Below are 12,184 nucleotides of genomic sequence, written 5' to 3'. Positions count from 1 at the left end.
CTGTGGGAGGAGTGTGCTGTGGGTTCCTCTAGCCCACCATCTTTCCATAACTGGTAGTGGTTTTTAAAGGATAACATGGGGATCCTTGTGGTTTTAGAACTGCCCAGTAACTTGAATGTGGTGCTGGATGCACGAACCAATAGAAGTAACAACATTGTAACGAACTTTACAGACATATACACACACAAATTCGTATAACTAAAACTGGGACATTGAATAAGATCAGTGGGTTATGTCACTGTCAATATCCTGGTATTGTACTATAGTTTTGCAAAATGTTACCACTGGGGGAAACTGGGCAGAGTATATATGGGATCTTTCTGAATTATTTCTTGCAACTACATGTGGATCTACAATTATCTCAATAAATATATCAATTAAATAAAGTGTAATGCTTAGTTTGCAAATTGTATGTGGATCATGTTGCCACAATTCTCCTCTCTTTCATACTTTCCCAGTTTAAATTTTAAGCAAACATTATTTGAATATTCTTTCCCAGTGATATTTTTCTTACATGAATTCCTCTATTGCATCATCTGTTTACATCACGATGTTGACTTGAATACATTCTTAATGATCTAAAGCAGAGATTAGCAAACCATGGTCCACAGGCCAAATCTGTCCACTACCTGTTTTTGTGTAGTTTTACTATAACTCAGACAGTGAATTCAGTTACATGTTGTCTATAGATATTTTCACACTATAATTGCTGAGTTGAGAATCATGACAAAGACTATATGGCACACAAAGACCAAAATATTTACTGTCTGACCCTTTACAGAAAAAGCTTGGCAACTGCTGTTCTAAAGGATTAAAACATAGGGCCGGCCCGGTGGCGCACTGCTACAGTGTGCCGCTTGGGAGCGCGGCGGCACTCCCACCGAGGGTTCGGATCCCACATACAGACCGGTTCCCGCTCACTGGCTGAGCGAGGTGCGGGCGTGACACCGAGGGTTGCGATCCCGTTGCCGGTCCTGGTCCAGTACGGACGCGACACTGAGGGTTGCAATCCGTTGCCGGACACGAAAAAAGACAAAAAAAAAAAAAAAAAAAAGGAAAAAAAAAATAAAGGATTAAAACATAAAATGCAATTTTATGCAAAGTGTACAAAATTTGAATGTTTCCATCAAGAAAGTAAATTTTTAAAAATATTTAAAAATTAAAATTATTTTGCATATTATCAGTTACTTTTAAATATTCAAAATATCTCAAAATTAAGTCAAAATATAAATTATAACTAAGGAATATCAGAGTTCTGTATTAAAATTACTTAAATAATGCTGTTTAATTCAATAATACTATTTTGAAATTTGAAAATATTTTAAATATTAGTAAATATATTATAAATATAACTATCAGCAATTCTAGCATTTGTTATCAGTGTAGAGAATCAGTATTATGTTCCCTCCTTGGTATATCTGGTCCTAGGGGTTGCAATCCGTTGCCGGGCACGAAAAAAAAAAAAAAAAAAAAAAAAAAAAGGAAAAAAAAAATAAAGGATTAAAACATAAAATGCAATTTTATGCAAAGTGTACAAAATTTGAATGTTTCCATCAAGAAAGTAAATTTTTAAAAATATTTAAAAATTAAAATTATTTTGCATATTATCAGTTACTTTTAAATATTCAAAATATCTCAAAATTAAGTCAAAATATAAATTATAACTAAGGAATATCAGAGTTCTGTATTAAAATTACTTAAATAATGCTGTTTAATTCAATAATACTATTTTGAAATTTGAAAATATTTTAAATATTAGTAAATATATTATAAATATAACTATCAGCAATTCTAGCATTTGTTATCAGTGTAGAGAATCAGTATTATGTTCCCTCCTTGGTATATCTGGTCCTAGTTACATGGAATTTAACAGTAATAATAATTGTTCATTGCTGGGAAAAGCTCCTCAGTTGCCACATACAAATGTTAATACTGTGATTATTCCTGCATACATCAGGATCCATGAATTTGAATAGCAAGAAGAATGAGAAATGGAAGCTAGACACTGAGGAGCAATCCTGCATCACACAGGAATCTATTGCAGCATCATCATGCAGCATCTTGAGAGGAAGGGCTGATAAACTGATTAAACAGGCTTTTCTTTCTCTGAACTGCTCTCACCACTCAAAGACTCCTGCCCTCTGAGTTCACTCCATCCCCAGCGTCAGTGTGACAGAGCCCACAAAACTTATGGCACTTGGAAGCAGCTGCCTTTTTCTTTCTTCTTCAAGTTTATCACTTTGATTAACATCTCCCATTTCCCACCCAATCCCCCCAGCCCTTGACAACCACCATTCTACTCTCTGCTTCTATGAATTCCACTTTTGTAGATTCCACATATAAGTGAGATCACGCAGTATTTGTCTTTCTTCACCTGGCTTATTTCACTTGGCATAATATCTTCTAGGTTCATCCATGTATTTGCAAATGACAGGATTTCCTTTTTTTTTTTTTTAAGGCTGAATAGTATTCTACTGTGTATATACACCACGTTTTCTTTATCCACTTATCTGCTAATGGACATTTAGGTTGGTTCCATATCTTGGCTATTGTGAATAATGCTATGACGAACTTGGGAGTGCAGATATCTCTTCAACATACTTATTTTATTTCCTTCGGATATATACCCAGAAGTGGGATTTCTGGATCATATGGTAGTTCTGTTTTTAATTTTTTGAGAAAGTTTGGTGGTGTTTTTTATAATGGCTGTGCTAATTTACATTCTCACTAACAGTGTGCAAGAGTTCTCTTTTCTCCACATCCTCACCAACACTTGTTATTTTTGTCTTTTTTATAATAACCATCCTAACAAATGTGAGGTGATATCTCATTGTGGTTTTGATTTGCATTTCCTTGATGATTAGTGATAATGAACATTTTTCATATACCTATTGGCCATTTGTATGACTTCTTTTGAGAGAAATCTATTCAAACCCTTTCGCCATTTTTTTTTCCTTTTTGTCTTTTTTCCGTGTCCGGCAACGGACCGCAACCCTCAGTGTCGCGCCCGTACCGGACTGGGACCGGCAACGGGATCGCAACCCTCGGTGCTGCGCCCGCTCCTCGCTCAGCCAGTGAGTGGGAACCGGTCTGTATGTGGGATCCGAACCCTCGGCGGGAGCGCCACCGCGCTCCCAAGCGGCGCACTGTAGCAGTGCGCCACTGGGCTGGCCCGTTTTCGCCATTTTTTGATTGGGTTATTTGTTTTCTTGCTATTGAGTTGAGTTCTTTGTATATTTTAGATATTAGCCCCTTATCATATGTATGGTTTGCAAATATTTCCTCTCATTTCATAGGTTGTCTGTTTACTCTTATTATTTCTATTGCTCTGCAAAAACTTTCTAGTTTATTGCAATCCCATTTGTCTATTTTTCACTTCTATTTCCTGTGCTTTTGGGATCATATCCAAAAAAATCATTGCCTGGACCAACATCAAGGAGCTTTTCCCCTATATTTTCTTCTAGTAGTTTCATAGTTTCAGGTCTTACATTTAAGTCTTTAATCCATTTTGAGTTGATTTTTGTATATGGTGTGAGATGGAGTGGGGTCCAGTTTCATTTTTCTGCATGTGGATATCCAGCTTTTCCAACACCATTTATTGAAGAGACTGTCCTTTCCCATGTGAGCTCTTGTCATTTTTGTCAAAGATCAACTGACTGTAAATGCATGGATTTATTTCTGGACTTTCTATTCTGTTCCATTGGTCTATATATCTGTTTTTATGCCAGTACCATACTGTTTTGATTACTATAGCCTTGTCATATATTTTGAAATCAAGCAGTGTGATGCCTCTGCCTTTATTCTTTTTATTCAGGATTGTTTTGGCAATTCAAGGTCTTTTGAACTTTAGGATTGTTTTTTTTATTTCTGTGAAAAATGTCATCAAGATTTTCATAGGGATTGCACTGAATCTCTAGAGTGCTTTGGGTAGTATAGACATTTTAAGAATATTAATTCTTCTAATCCACAAATATGATTAAGGTATGATATATCTTCCCATTCATTTGTCTTCAATTTCTTTCATCACCGTTTTATAGTTTTCATCATACAGGTCTTTCAGCTTTTTGGCTAACTTTATTCCTAAGTATACTTTTTGATGCTATCATAAATGGGGCTGTGTTCTTGACTTCTTTTTTCAGATCATTTGTTGTTAGTGCATAGAAAAGCTGCTGATTTTTGTACGTTGGTTTTGTATTCTAGTAGCAGCGGCATTTTGTCTTGAGAACATAAGGCAAGAGATGTGGAGCAGTGGGTCCCTGGGACTGGGTGGTGCCAGTCATAAGAGAAAATGTTTAGGGGAGTGGTAGCTGCGACATTGTGACACACCGAGTTTCACTTGAGCCCCAAGTGTCAGAGGTGGCCATATATTCTTTATTAAATGTGTGTGTGTCCAGGTAAAAGGCCCCTCTTGCCCAAGTCTAACAATAGTATAGTTTCCAGGAGAGACACCCTGACCCTTGGGCAGTGGGGCTTTAAAACCAGGTATTAGGAAAGCACTGGCACCTCCCATGGTGTCAACTGGGACCAGGATATAAGAGCAATATGATGCCTGGAGACCTTGATGCCAGCCCTTTCCTGACAGCTGAATGCTCATGATTTGGGAAGAGGGGCCTTAATCCTTCCCCGGGATATGTGGGGGCTGGGGTCATGCCTTCCAGTCTTCCAGAATTGACTGCTTTAAGCACTGGGCCAGAGCTGGTTTCCAGGAAGCTTCACAGGAGGCCAACTCTCTTTCTGGAGGACCAGCCCGAATGGAATCAGTCTTTGACCAGCTAACCTCCGGGCAAGATAGCCACCTCGGAGAGTATGCAAAATCATGGTTTCCATGAAGCATTACGGGCCCACTTGAAGTTAATGATCACAGCATAAATTTGTGTTTTTCTCCAGCCCAGGCCCAAGGTGGGCAGAACCGTACTTTATCAAGATGGGGGTCCCGACAGTGTAGTGTGTGGTTCAACCCAGCAAGAGAGGGGCAGGGACGAAGGCCTGTGCAAGGAAGGGTCACGACAGTCCTCTGGGGATGAGGGAGGTGAGCACAGAGGGAGACGCGGGAGCAGGTGGTGTCACAGGGTTGAGGTGGCGGCGTGAGAGTCAGGCCAGACAGGGGCTGGGAATGGGAGGGAAGGGGGAGGTGGTGACCGAAAAGCCAGGGCGTGGCCAGGCAGGATGTGGAAAGTGCTGAGAACCGCGACCCAAGTGTGGCTGGAGAGAACGTAGTTAGCTGGGGGAATCTTCGAGGACATTGCAGGAGATGTCCCCAGTGTGACTGGAGCTAGGGGCACCGGAGGGGCGGGGAGGATGGGGGCGAGGTGTCCCCGACTGAGAGAGCTGCCCAGGAGCCCGTGTCCTCGGGGTACAGCAGGTGCGGAGAAGAGCAACGAGGGGAGGGCTGCGGATCTCAGGAGGGTGGGATAAGGCACGAGGAACTGTCCTGAGGTTCCAAGGAAGACAGTGGGTGCTGGGGACACGGAGTCTGGGCGTGGGAGAGGGGGTAGCGGGTGAGCGCCCCTTGGTGGCATCCCAAAGAGGGGGCTCATCATGCATGGCAGTGTCACTGAGCCCAGATGGAAACCTCCTGTGGCCTCTAGACAGCAGGATGGTGCAGGGTCTGGGCACTGCTTAGGTCCAGTGCCAGGCATGTGGCATGCCGCATGGGCATCACCACACCGCCCCAGGAGGACAGGAGGTGACAGCATCGGCCTTGCGCCAGGTTCATCTCCCTGAAACCTTGCTTACAGAAGCTTCAGGAGCTCCCAGCTGCTCATGGGACAAAGCGTAAAGTCTCAGCAGGCAAGACTCTCACTACCTGGCCCCAGAGTCCTTCCCAAATTTGGCTTTCAGGGCTCCCTCCCGATTCCTTCTCTTCTCTCCAGCTCTCAAACTTACCCTTTTCTGTTTTCATCTTGGCATTTCTTTTCTCCCTCAAATATTAACAAATAAAATCCTACCCAGTCTCTGAAACATAATGTGGTTGAACTGAAGGAGAAATTAGCAATTAACTGGGGAAGTCCGATCTTCTGCCATCTTCCCATTTTCCAGATGAGGAAACTGAGGACCACGGAGAGGAAGTGGCTGACTGAGCATACCTCCATCATGCGTCTGTTTCCTCCTTTTAACCCTGCACAGTCTGGGGGGATCAGGAGCCTGGGCCACCCAGCCTCAGCAGGGCTGCAGTGTGACAGGAGCATGCAGGAGGCTCTTGGGGGTGCTGGGGTACTGGCTGGGTCTCATAGGCTCCCCAGAGCTGAAGGGAGTTTTGGAAAGCCCGAATGAAGCACTTATCCCTGTCTGTGGCCGTCGGGTGAGCTTGTCACTTGCTTGACTTCCCTAGATACGAGGTGGGAGGGGCCTCATCCTTTGGCACGAGCCTGGCCAACAAGACACCCTCACTGTCACAGATGAGTGTCTGTTTATGCCACAATCACTGGTATCCTGGTGACCTGCTGCTGCTGTCAGGGGAGTGTGAACTACAGCACATGGCATCGTCAGCCACATTATTACACACCCAGCAAGTGAAGAGCCATCTGGATAGTTTATTGCTTCCATGGACTGTCACTCTATGTCTGGAAGTTCTGTAGTTCTACTTAACAACTGGACAGGAGAACACTTTGTGTTCAGGAACTTCCATGTTAAGCACGTGCACGGCTCCCCAGTCTCACACTCACCTGCGCATAGATACCGCCCCGCAGGTAAGGAAACTGCGTGGATGGAGGCCCCTCAGGGATCGGGGCTCAGTGGGGGCACTTCTGGTTTGCTGAAATGAAATTTCTGTATTCTAAAAACACTCTGGGGCAAACGAAACGTATTTGCAGGCTGCTTTGGACCATGTAAGCCACTATTCTGTATAAAATTAAGCCTTAGATGTACACACTCGAGTTCATTGTAATCCTTGGTTCACGGCATTATCGGGCCAGCACAGCCCTCTTTGTTTCATTCATTCGTTCATCCATTCATTCATGCATCCTAGGCAACCTCTGGAATACACATGGTACAAATTACAGGTGTGTGCCAAGTGGGTAATTGATGTCCCCACCATTACTGTTTATGTGGTTACTTAGCTCAGCAACCCTGTTCTCTGTACTAGCACAGGGCCACGGTCACGGTGCAGGCTCCAGGGGGTACTGCTGGGTTTCTATCTAGCGTATGCACCAGAACATGGGCACATTACTTCTCTTTGAGCCTCACTTTTTTTACTTGTCCAATAGGGGTTACACCTGTACCTACCTTGTAATGTCATTGAGACCACTGGGGGAGATAATGCAGTTAAAAGCACTTAGAACAGTGGCTGCCATGCAAACAACACTCAATTAACATTGGCTACCTTCGTTATTGTTGTTATTGAGGGAGAAGCAAACTTCTCTGCCATCTCATGCTGCTAGTGATGCCGAATTAGCAATGATACACTAGAAAGAAATCTAGATCTGGAAGAAAATGTCATTCTGGCTCAAACAAGGTTACACAACTGCTTTACAATCCAGCAGGATCAAAGACCCGGCTGGAAAGTCAGAGAACACAGCTTCTCTTCCAGGATCATTTTCTGTTACCTGATGATTCTTTTTGCAGCTTTTGGCCAGACTTTCCCTTGACCTTTTTCATGGTCTGAGCCAGCGGTTCTCCAACTTGATTGCTCATCATTATCACCTGGAGGTCTTGTTAAAACAGATGGCTGGGCCCTACCCTGAGTTTTGAATTCAGGAGGTGGGAGGGGTGCTATGAATTTGTATTTCTAACAAGTGTCCTGGTGATGCTGCTGGTCCAAGGGCCAAACTCTGGGAACCACTGTTCTAAGCAGTTTCCTGTGATGGAGGACAAGGGGCAGGGGAGGATTCATGGAGGAGAAAGCCTTTGAGTAGGAGTTTGCCAGACAGGGAAGAGGTGGACGAGTGCCCAGTATGTACTGAGAATGGCAGGTGGGAGATAAAGTTGACAGGTCTCTAGGCACTGAGGAGCTGGGCCACAAAGGCCAGGTGAGAAGTCTGGGTTTCACTTGGGTGACCTCTTAGTAGAGGATGGCTTGGGGAACCTGGAAGAGACAAGATCAGAACTGGCAGCAGCATGAAGGTCAGTTTAGGGAAGAGACAGGTCAGAGGCTGCCAGGATAGCAGGCAAGGATAGTGCAGGAGCTGAGTCCAGAGCAGAAAACAGCCTCGATCCTCAGCCCAGCTGCACTTCCTCCTCCTTAAACCTGGATATTTCCTCTATGATATAACTTTTCAAACTATGTATTGAGACCCATGATTCACAGAGGTCATGAGATGAAGTAGTGGTTGCCACCAGCAGTGAAGAAATTGATTGGATGATAATAAAATTTAAAAAATCAGAGCTCATCATACACAAGGGTGTTGTTTCATAAAACTTGTTTCAGGTGCATGTGTGTGTATGGCTCATGATGTATGCAGTCAAAAAGGCCCGAAAGCCAGGGCTCTGTGCAGCTTTTAGTTCATGAACCAGCCTGGGGTGGCCTCTACCCTGCTGGAGCATCTAGCACAGGCCCTGCCCTGAGGAGCTGCCGATCCCAGTGAAGAGAGGATGTGGCCCTGTCAACCCAGACCAGGAACGGCTGAGTGGATGTGGGAGAAGAGAGCAAGCCAAGCCCTAGAAGGGTCCCAAAGAGGGAGGGACTCATGGAGATGACCTTGTAGGGTGGCTGGGATTCTGACACCTGGACCTTTGGGAAGAGGGATGAGCTCCTGCAGACACAGTGATGAGGTTGTGAGGAAGCGGAGGGAATGGGGTGAGAAGGTAAATAAAGTTTAAAAAAGAATCTGAGGCCAAGGCCCAACAGAGGTACAAAATCCAGAGCATGAAAAGGCCTTTAAATATCAGTCGACAAGTTCAAGTTACAGATGAGGAAACTGTGGCCTATTTGCCCAATCCCTGCCCAGGACATGAACACAGGCTTTGAAAGCTTCTGGTCCAGTGTTCTTCCAGGACACACTGACGTCTCCAGGTCCTGACTCAGAGGCTAAAGTTCACCTGGTTTGCACCAGGGAGTCAGTAAACATCCTGGCAGGATAGCAGGTCGAGCCCCTGCTTGTGACAATACCCTGGGTGCCCTAACCAGACACTGCACTCACCGCTCTCTCCCTCCACACCTGTGAGGTAGAAACCGTGGGATCATCAACCCACTCCCTTTGAAATCTTCAGCAAGTCTTTGTAACACTGTAATTGGGACTGAGTTTAAAAAAAAAAAAAAGTTATTTTCCCTTTGCATGGGCCATTCTCTACCCAGCCTACAGTCTCTGTAAGGCCTGGGACTGCATATAACAAAACCCCAGCTGGGCCACGCCAATGCACACTGGGCGTACAGCCTTCTTGTCTGCAGGCTTATGTTCAGATTGTCTCTATTTACACATTAAGAAACTGAGTTCCAGAGAGGATCTGTTTGCTTAGGTACACTGAGGATGAAGGCACAGGGGGTGGACGAGACCCTGGGACTGCTGGTCCCAGGGCTCCTTCCCACGGAGCCCCTCAGAAGCTTCTAGCATTTCAGACATGAGATATACCTTGGCTTTGTACCTGTGAGTGGCAAAGGAAGACCAGAAACTTCACACTGTGGAATTGACAGTCTTTGATCATACAGTGTTCTCTCTGGTAAGGAACCCTATCCTACTGACAGCAAACTTTCCATGTTTTAGAAATTCTCAGATATGCACAGAAAAAAAGATAGCGGAGTTAAAAAGATAAAGTATGCAAAAGCCCGCATACGTCTATTGTCCTCTTTCTTTTCACTGATTTAATGCTGCTGAGGCCTAATTCATTTTCCAGTTGGATATGAACTCACCAGAGAAGGCTGTGAGCATCGCCCAAGCACGTGGCTAATAGCTCTGCAAAATTCGGTCTTCAACTTCTTTTTATGCTACGTATGTATATAACATCAACACTGCATCTTATTTCCTCTCATCCACCTTGATTGAGGCAGAAAAAGGATAAGCAGCAAATGCTGCTGCAAATCCCCATACAAAGTGGTAATTATTGCATCATTATATTTGCTATTTTACTTGTCATGTACCATTAGAAGGTAACAAGATCATTGTCAGTCAAAGATTGTGGAGATAATTAGAGCACCTATAGGTTAGCAGGAAATCAAATTGGTGCTGGTACCCATCAATGCCGAGGAGCTGCAAGTAATTAGAGGGAAAATATGCAGAGGTTGAGATGAATAAAGCCGCGGGGACTGAACACCATGACTGATTTGAGAGTTTGACTCCTCTTCCACGTTCTGACATTGCAGATGGCGACGTCAGAAGAGGTGTCCAACAGCAGGCAGTGAGGTCTGCCTGGAACGGCACATCGAGATGCCACTGACATTGTCTGTGAGGTCCTGAGAACTGCCTGATTTGGAAAAACAGTGTTTATCATGTTTTCCAGTCCACTGGTTTTTCTTCGTTATTTTCACCAGTCTGGGAGTCGGGTATAAACACGTGAACTGAGGGAAGTGAGCAGCGGTTGCTGCTCGGCCAGGCATGATGGGCTCTTCAAGCCTGCAGGCCCGTTCCCCACCAGCAGAGTCTGTTCAGTGCCACTGGACGTAGAGGTTCACCCTGCGCCCCCACCACAGACACGGAGCCCCCAGCATCTGTCCACTTCCATCCCTAATTTCCACTCAGCAGCCAACCGGGTCCTGCTCCCCTGGGCTGCTATTGTTTTCCAATAAGATACAAACACCAATCCAGTCTCAGCAAATAGCAATTTCACCAGGCTGATACAAGAAAATTTAACAATTCTTTTTACATCCTGAAAAGACAAAACAGATTTTGGAGGAAGTCTGCAAACTGATGAGGGATATGCCATGTAATTCAGCAAGACATAAAAAGAGTTGAAACTGGAAAAAGCATCTGGAAGGTCTTAGGTAACAAACAACTGCGTCCACAGGTTGAAATGCAAAGAAACAAGCAAACAGAAGCTGTCACAGGCCCTACACCAGCTTTCTCATCAATGCTGACAAAGCAAATGCTTTGGGTTTGTTTTGAAGCAGGCCCGAGACACAAACATCACTTGCTAACTTGGGTCACATGTGTTTAGCTACAAAATCCAAAAGTACCTTCACATAACTTCTCAGAACATCAAAAAAAAAAAAAAAAAAAAAATCCACAACTGACTGCATGGGGTGCAAATGTTTACAGAAGCTAATCAGTGGGGCCCTAACTGAGTTAGGCAGGGTGGCCAGCCAGTGCAGGTAAGCCTTCCGTTCTTACAGGGCTGGGTTCAAGGTGATTCTTTTCAGGAGCCCGGTCTTGCACAAGTATGGCTTCCTCCCTAAGGTAATGATGGCCAATCTCATGTCACACAAACAAGCAGCTGGAGGCTTAGTTCACATTTTTTAATAACATGGCACAGTTTACATTACACAAGAAGGCTCCGCCGATGAGAACATGCTGAAGATTCAGTCGCTTCACTTTTCTTTTCACATAGGATCTAGAAAGGACTTTATTACATACAGAATAAACAGCAAAAAGGTCTGTATAGAACGATCTCTTTACAATACTGAGAGCTACCACTACAGTTCCAGTGTACATATTCCTTGGATTTTTTAGTTGTTGTCTTAAAAAAAAAAAAAAAACACTGCACAACATCTGGAGTTCACAAAATCTGAAGCTCACAACTAAACCTTCAGTTTACTACTAAAATAGATCTCTCTGCTTATTAGAAACAATGGTCTGTAGTTAACTTTTTTTTTTTTTTGCAAAAACAGGATAACAACGTCAGATAGCACTTTAATATACTAGACCAAATGGAACTAATTTTATTCATACATATATTTTACAGTCCAGTAGACAAGATATATTGTATTTCTCTGCTAGTAAAGTCATATTCTCTCCAAATATGTAGACAAGAGGCTTAATGTATTATAAAAGTATTATGAAGAGACATTAAGATTGATGCAAACTCAAAAACACACACACACAAGACTTCTCTGCCACCTGTCACCCTCTGCAACTCTTGATGGCTCCATAAGGTTGACCTGTTACAGCTACTCCCGGACTTTATTACCGACTGGAATACAATGAGTCACATTGGGAAATGTGCACCTTGAACTCATCAGTTATTGAATACAGGGAAAACATATCCATCATCTGAGAAAACTTGAAGCTTTCTTTCAGGATCTGTTTGGATGTAATTAAATCTCATTATAAAATGAGGAAGTGTGTAGATATGAAATAGGACACACGAAAAAAAGCAT

This window comes from Galeopterus variegatus, unplaced genomic scaffold (assembly GCF_000696425.1).
Source record: "Galeopterus variegatus unplaced genomic scaffold, G_variegatus-3.0.2 Scaffold1332, whole genome shotgun sequence".
NCBI classification, from domain to species: Eukaryota; Metazoa; Chordata; class Mammalia; order Dermoptera; family Cynocephalidae; genus Galeopterus; species Galeopterus variegatus.
This window is presented reverse-complemented; position numbering follows the sequence as displayed.